This window comes from Mustelus asterias, chromosome 8, assembly GCF_964213995.1.
Source record: "Mustelus asterias chromosome 8, sMusAst1.hap1.1, whole genome shotgun sequence".
NCBI classification, from domain to species: domain Eukaryota; kingdom Metazoa; phylum Chordata; class Chondrichthyes; order Carcharhiniformes; family Triakidae; genus Mustelus; species Mustelus asterias.
The window spans coordinates 68,944,436-68,952,295 of record NC_135808.1 but is presented as its reverse complement, the minus strand read 5'-3'; positions in this window follow the sequence as shown (position 1 = coordinate 68,952,295).

The following is a 7,860-nucleotide window of genomic DNA, read 5'->3' as shown; positions in this document are numbered from 1 at the left end:
CATTCATCCACTGTCGTAGTGTCTGCACGGTCTCCCCAATGTACCATGCCTCGGGACATCCTTTCCTGCAGCGTATCAAGTAGACAACGTTGGCCGAGTTGCAAGTGTATGTACCGTGTACCTGGTGGATGGTGTTCTCACGTGAGATGCTGGCATCCGTGTCGATGATCCGGATCCCTTAGCCGCTTGGAAGCTCTCCAGTACTCACTAGAGAGGCAATCTTAATTCATGATGATCTGCTACAAAGGATACTCACACCCTCCACCACTGATGCAGCAGTGTATTCCACCTGCAAGATGCACTGCAGAAACTCACCATGGCCCTTTTGACAGCACCTTCCAAACCTACCACCTGGAAGGACAAAAGGTGCAGATGTATGGGAATGCCACTACCTGCATACACCATCCTGACTTGGAAATACATTGCCGTTCCTTCACTGTCGCTGGGTCAAAATCTTGGAACTCCCTTTCTAACAGCACTGTGGGGGTTTCTACACCATGACACAGTGTGCACCACAGAAGATAACAGATAGAATTTTGGTTCTTTGTTTTTCTTTTCAAGGGGTTGTAAACGTCGAGTCACAAACATAGAAAATAGGAGCAGGAGGACGCCATTTAGCCTGCTCCGCCATGATGATCATGCCTCACCCCGCCTCCCCACATATCCTCTGATCCCTTCCTATCATTAGAGTTGTAGGGTGTGGCGCAATATACTTGGGAGAATTGCCTTCCAGCAGTGCCTTCACGATTTTTTTTGTCCTTCATTTTGTCTACTAGCATTCATGACTCAGTGTGCAATGCAGAAGATGACAGAGGGAACTTCTTTCTTTTCAAGGGGTTGTAATCGTTCGAGTCCTGGAGGGTTCTCTCTTCAATCAATCAGTTTTTCCTTTTTTTTTCATTGCCTTTACATTCGGGTCATTGGAAGAGTCACAGCCCAGGAAGCAACAGTTGTGAAAAGCTGCCGTCCCACTCCACCAATGTGCATACTTTCAGAAGATAAGGGAACACATGCATCCTACACATCTTCCAAGAGAACCAAAAACACCAAAAATCATTCCTTTACTATCGTTGGGTCAGCGTCCTGGAACTCCGTTTCTAACAGCACTGAGTGTTCCTGCAGCATATGTACTGCAGCTGTTGAAGGAAGCTTACGATTACTTTGTCAAGGGCAATTAGTTATGAACAATAAATGCTGGCCTAGCCAGCAACGGCCACATCACTTGCACAAATTTCAAAAGCTTCTCCACAACCTGGCCATCAGGAAAAGTTAAGGCCTCTTCACCATAGATTCTATGATCACCTCAGAACGAAGAGGAAGAAACTGCACCACAGTCGCTCCAGTCAGTTTGTACATGCACATCTAATTGTGCTCCAGTTCTTGCGAACACAACCTCAGATTCACCTCATATAATAGTACTGAATCTCTACAGTGCAGAAAGAGGCCATTGAGCCCATTGATCTATACCAATCCTCCAAAAGAGCATCTTACCTAGCCCCACCCCTCCCACCCTCTCTCTGTAACCCCATGCATTCACCATGGCACACCTACCTACTCTGCACATTGTTGGACTGTGGGAGGAAACCAGAGCAGCCAGAGAAAATCCATGCAGACACGGGGAGAACATGCAGACTCTGCACAGACAGTGACCCAAAACATGAATTGAACCCGGGTCCCTGGTGCTGTGAAGCGGCAGTGCTAACCCCTGTGCTGCCCAAATGTTACATCTTACCATCGCTCCATCTCGGAATATCACAATGTCTTGGCCACACTTCAGAAATAAAAGCCACCAGAAAACAACCATCTAACAAAATATGCAATATTCCATATGAACTCTCACATATTATCCTTGTGCAGCCTCTGAATGCCTGCCTTGCTGGAGGCTTTGATTGTTTTAATGCTCCAATGCAACGCTATCTGAGTGGCTGCAGCAAGGCTGATAGAAGTCTGAAGAATATCAGTAGGAGATTGCAGATGAGCTGGGATGCTAACCTTGAACACTGAGCTTAAAAGGCCTGCCCTTGAACTACACTACCTGTTCATGAGCGATACCAGTAGGGGCTGACCAACAGGTGGGTGGATGGCAGTGGTGGGAGAACAAGTGTTGTCACCCTGAGAGAGGACAGCACGTTCATGCTCTATGGAGCCATTTCCCCAGCACGATGCCTCAGCAATCCATGTAACCTGTTGGAGGATACATTGCTGGACTGGTGTGAAAGCCTGACAGTCCCTTTGAACACTGGTAGCCACAGCCAGAATGCCAACAGTCTAAGCCTGTATAGGAACAAACCGAGATTTTCTGACTTCAGCCTGTGTTTCTAATGCTCCAAGCTCTGTGCAAACACCGTGTCAAGTTAGAGCTGGACTCCCGCATACTCCTTCACAGAAATAGCAGGCCAGCCAATGCATCAAATACGTTTGTGCCTGTCAGACCATGTTTCTATATGCTGCCCAAAGTCCTCACCCAAGTCCTCTGCAGCTGAATTAGTCTGTGAGCTCACCCTCCAGAGAGCTGGCACCTGCACAATTCTTAACCCCCTCACCAGCTGGCCATTCTTATCTGGTGACCCACCCAGTGTAGATACCACCTCGATGTTAACCTCAAGTTTGTACACTGCCAGTCCGAGCTGGTGGCTGAGAGCGCCAGATTGAAGATCAGCGTTTCTTCATTAGACTCCTTCTTCTGGCCCTTCAACCTAGATTTCCAGTGCGCTCTCTTCAACAGAAATGGAGACATGCAGCCATGTCCCTCTCTCCTTGCACTCCCACCCCTTTCCCCTGATGGATTATAGGCCACCTTGTCATGCAAGAGAGGAAGTGTCAGCGAGTGTGGTGCAATATGTTTGGGAGAATTGCCTTTCATGGTTGAAAAGCTGGCAGTGTTTGTAAGCTGAGAGAGATGAGTGTGTGGCTTCCATCTGTGCTAAGTACGTGAGCGGTAGGTGAGGCAATGAATGAAGTGTGAATCATGGCTGTCGCCACACTCGGGCACCTGTTCAGATACACAGAGAATTTAGCATGGCCAATGCACCAAACAGCACATCTTTCGGACTATGGGAGGAAACCAGAGCACCCGGAGGAAACCCACGCAGACATGGGCGAATGTGCAAACTCTGCACAAGCAGTGACCCAAGCTGCGAATCAAACCTGGGTCCCTAGCATTGTGAGGGAGCGGTGCTAACCAGAATGCGAGGCTGGTGGGGTAGTTGGTCGGATTACAGCATGTGAATTTGGCATCACTGACCTCAGCCACCCACCAGATTAAACTTCTTGTGGTACTGCATCTTGAGATAAACTGCTTGCTATTGACTGCAATGGTTTCCACTGCCTTATTGGTATCTGTATGGAGGTTCTCTTGGCCCTCTTCTCTTGGGTGGCGAGTGTTTGGAACAAGCTGCCAGAGGTAGTAGTAGAGGCGAGTACAATTTTGTCTTTTAAAAAGCGTTTAGACAGTTACATGGATAAGATGGGTATAGAGGGATATGGGCCAAACGTGGGCAATTGGGACTAACTTAGGGGTTTAAAAAAAAGGATGGCATGGACAAGTTGAGCCGAGGGGCCTGTTTCCATGCTGTAAACCTCTATGACACTAAGGTATGAGGACCTCCCTCCTAGCAATATTTGCAGCACTGCATCAAAGAACTTAAGAGGCATACTCCTGGCCATTTCTCATGTTCTTTAACCCTTATACCACCACTTCCAGCGCCTGCTTCAGCCAGATTGAGCATAGGAGGCAAATGACATGTTGGCCTTCATTGCGAGAGGTCAAGTACAGGAGCAGGGATGTTTTGTTTCAATTATACAAGGCCTTGGTGAGGCCACACCGAGAATATTGTGTGCAGTTTTGGTCTCCTTTTCTGAGGAAGGATGTACTTGCTCTCGAGGGAGTGCAGCGTTAAGTTTAACAGGCTAATTCTGGGCATGGCGGGACTGATGTATGAGGAGAGATTGACTAGATTAGGATTGTTTTTGTTGGGGTTCAGACGAATGAGGGGTATCTCAGAGACTTACAAAATTCTAACAGGACAGGGTAGATGCAGGGAGGATGTTCCCAATGGTGGTGATGGGGGGAGGTGGTGGCCAGAACCAGGGGTTACAGTTTGAGGATTCAAGGTAGACCATTTAGAATGGAAATCAGGAGACATTTCTTCACCCAAAGAGTGGTGAGCCTGTGGAATTCATTACCACAGGAAGTAGTTGATGTCAAAACATTGAATGCATTCAAGAGGCGGCGAGATATAGCACTTGGGGTGAATGGGATCAAAGGTTATGGGGAGAAAGCAGGATTAGGCTATTGAGTTGGATGATCAGCCATGATCGTAATGAATGGCGGAGCAGGCTCGAAGGGCTAAATGGCCTCCTGCTGCTCCTATCTTCTATAGCTTTTAAGAGATACGGTGTGGTTTAAAGTCGTGCTAGGCTAGCTTGATGTGGGCCTTCTGTTGAGGTATCCCATCACTGCACTAGGCTGCATACCATCATTATAATTAACAGGTAGCTCAAAGTTTGCATGCTGCCTGTATTATTTTGAATAGATGCAGATTAATTGTGCAACTTGATTCCTGCACTCGATTTCATGAACTATCCAAATTAAGTGAGATAACTTAATTAGCAAGACATGAATCACATGGGCAGATAATTGCTAAATAGTTCACAGGTTAATCCCAACCAAAAGGTTGTAGTTTACACTGAACCTGTAACAGTTTCTTGAATTCACTAAATGCATCGCCTGAGATCATGGCTACCAGCCAATGTTTCCTGGGTATATTGCCTGAATTATTTGTGGTCTATAATGACATTCTTTTTTTTTAAACAAAGGTGAAGAAGCCTTAGATCAGAGAACGGTTGAAGTTTCTTGTGTTTTGTGACTATAAAGTAATGAATAGAACTTGTTGCTCCTCTTGTCTGTGAAAATAATAATTTGCCCAATTCATTAGCTTGTCACATTGTGAAAAAGATGCTCCTTTGAATATCAGAGAAGAGTCTGTGGAGGTGTCTAGTTTTTAGGATAAGTAGACTCAGCTGTGAGACTACAAGGAATTATAATCATGAAAAGAAATAAGATTGGGTGAAGGAATGTCAAGAAGCAGTTTTCTTTGCCTGATATTTCCTCAGAGTGTTGTAATTCCCCTTATTACCATTATGCACTGCATACTTAGCACACAAATTGAAAACACCGTGATTCTTCACAGCAATCACGATGGTAAATATCTTCACAGCAATCATGATGGTAAATATCTAAATATTAGGGATGCTTGCACTGGCATCAAATGATGAGTTGGAGTCATTAAACTAGTTTATTCTGAACATTTTGACAGCTCTATGGTTTAGATTGCAGACTTCACATGTTCTATTATTGGAGATTCCAGCTTGAAATTTAGTGCTAATAACACAACATGGAGGGCTAAAATTTCATTTTGGCTCTTTTTGGCATGGTGAGTCTCAGTTCATGACCTAGCTGTACTTGCTGCTGTTGAGGCAGGCAGGATGCAAATTTAGTGTGGCCTCCTCACTTACCCGATTGTAACGTTGGTCCAAGCAAGACCTGCCCTTAGCACTCAGCTGGGGGCCAAGCAGTGTACACTGATCTCACAAGGTGTAGCCTGCCTGCTGATCTTTCAGGCAGTCTAACGGGTAGCTGCATTTAGCTGCTGCTGTCTGCCAGTACAGGCATTGGCTGCATGTCAGTGTGGCCTAATTCTGCTTCTATGTCTTATGGTCAGAGTTGCACAAATAGAGCACCAGGGAAGAAACAGGGCCCCCACGTTCACTGATTCGGTGCTCCAACAGGAGGCTGTCAACCCTCTGGAGGTGAAGGGAGCAAGTAGCCAGGGAGGTAACTCCCTGAGACAAGCCCCAGAGCAGTGTTACAAGAAGTTTAGTAACCTCATGGGGGCAATCAATCAAGGCCAGTGATGGTCATTCTCTCAGCACCAGCAACCTCTCATGCTGGTCAATGTACAATCCATCGTTCATCCATCTCCACTCCCTGGTCTGTGGACACACGCTATTATCACAAAGCTTATATTTTAAAAATACAATTTTTAAACTTTCAACTGATTGGAAGTCTTGAAATGAGACAGAACAAACTACTTAGAAATGAAAGACCACCTTCCAAAGTGGAGATGTAAAACAAACATGTCACCCTCAGGGAAATGTGAGAGAGAGACGTGTCTCCCCCCCCTCACCCCCCCCCATCATTCAGAGAACTATCAAAACTCATCTGTCTAATGCAAAGGACTGGATATTGGAACAGACAGACCCACCCAAACCCTCTTGGAAATACAGAATAGATGAAGTACAGCAGGCCAGGCTGCAGCCATTGCAGAGAGATTGCATGGAAGTTTTCAGCAAAAGAAACAGGCTGAACCCTGGCCTCTCCTCCTCTCTTTCAGAACAAGTGCATTATCCAGTTTGGAAGAAAACTTTACTAAAGAGCTCATAATAATTACAACACCTTCTATAATCTGACTCCACCCATGAAACCAGTTAATCTAAATCGGTTGCAAATTTTAAAAACATATGCCTCGGAGACAATGCAAGGACACTTAACCATATATTCTTCCAACTTTTTCTTTTCATTGGACTCGAACTTCCCTTATTTCCAATAGCTGTGTGTGAGATGTTGCGTTTTTATTAATTTTTCCCCCTTGGGTTTAGTGGTTTATAAATTTGCTCTTTTACTTCAGAAAATCTTGTTCGATTGATTTATTGCTCATAGCTTAAACACATTGGAATTCAGAAAATGAACTTAAATCTTTGCTGTGACCAACCGAGGAGACTCAATAGAAGGCAGCCATTCACTTCTCACCTGTCATAATAAAATTCAGATATTCTACCTTACCTGCACACATCTTCCAATGATGTGAGCATCACACTTACCACCCGCTGCTACTACATCCTGCAGCTATTCAGCTGTGGCAGGCACATCTTGCAGGAAAAGTGTGAGGTGATTCACTTTGGAAGGAGTAACAGGAATACAGAGTACTGGGCTAATGGTAAGATACTTGGTAGTGTGGATGAACAGAGGGATCTGGGTGTCCATGTGCATAGATCCCTGAAAGTTGGCACCCAAGTTGATAGGGTTGTTAAGAAGGCATACGATGTGTTAGCTTTTATTGGTAGAGGGATTGAGTTTCGGAGTCAGGAGGTCATGCTGGAACTGTACAAAACTCTGGTGCGGCCGCACTTGGGAGTATTGCGTACAGTTCTGGTCGCCGCATTATAGGAAAGATGTGGAAGCGTTGGAAAGGGTGCAGAGGAGATTTACCACGATGTTGCCTGGTATGGTGGGAAGATCGTATGAGGAAAGGCTGAGGGACTTGAGGTTGTTTTCGTTAGAGAGAAGAAGGTTAAGAGGTGACTTAATAGAGGCATATAAGATGATCAGAGGATTAGATAGGGTGAATAGTGAGAGCCTTTTTCCTCGGATGGTGATGGCTAACACGAGGGGACATAGCTTTAAATTGAGGGGTGAGAGATATAGGACAGATGTTAGAGGTAGGTTCTTTACTCAGAGAGTAGTAAGGGCGTGGAATGCCCTGCCTGCAGCAGTAGTGGACTCGTCAACATTAAGAGCATTCAAATGGTTGTTGGATAAACATATGGATGATACTGGAATAGTGTAGATTAGAGGGGCTTTAGATTGGTTTCACTGGTCGGTGCAACATCGGGGGCCGAAGGGCCTGTACTGCGCTGTAATGTTCTATGAAAAGGTTGCCCATAACTGCTAGGAACAGTTGGGGGAACAAGGACACCGACATCTCCTGAACCCCATGGAGGAGATGAATCTGTGCAGCAAGGGAATGACTGCAACAGAGCCCAGGGCACCCAGGGTATCACTGAGAACATTAATAAGTG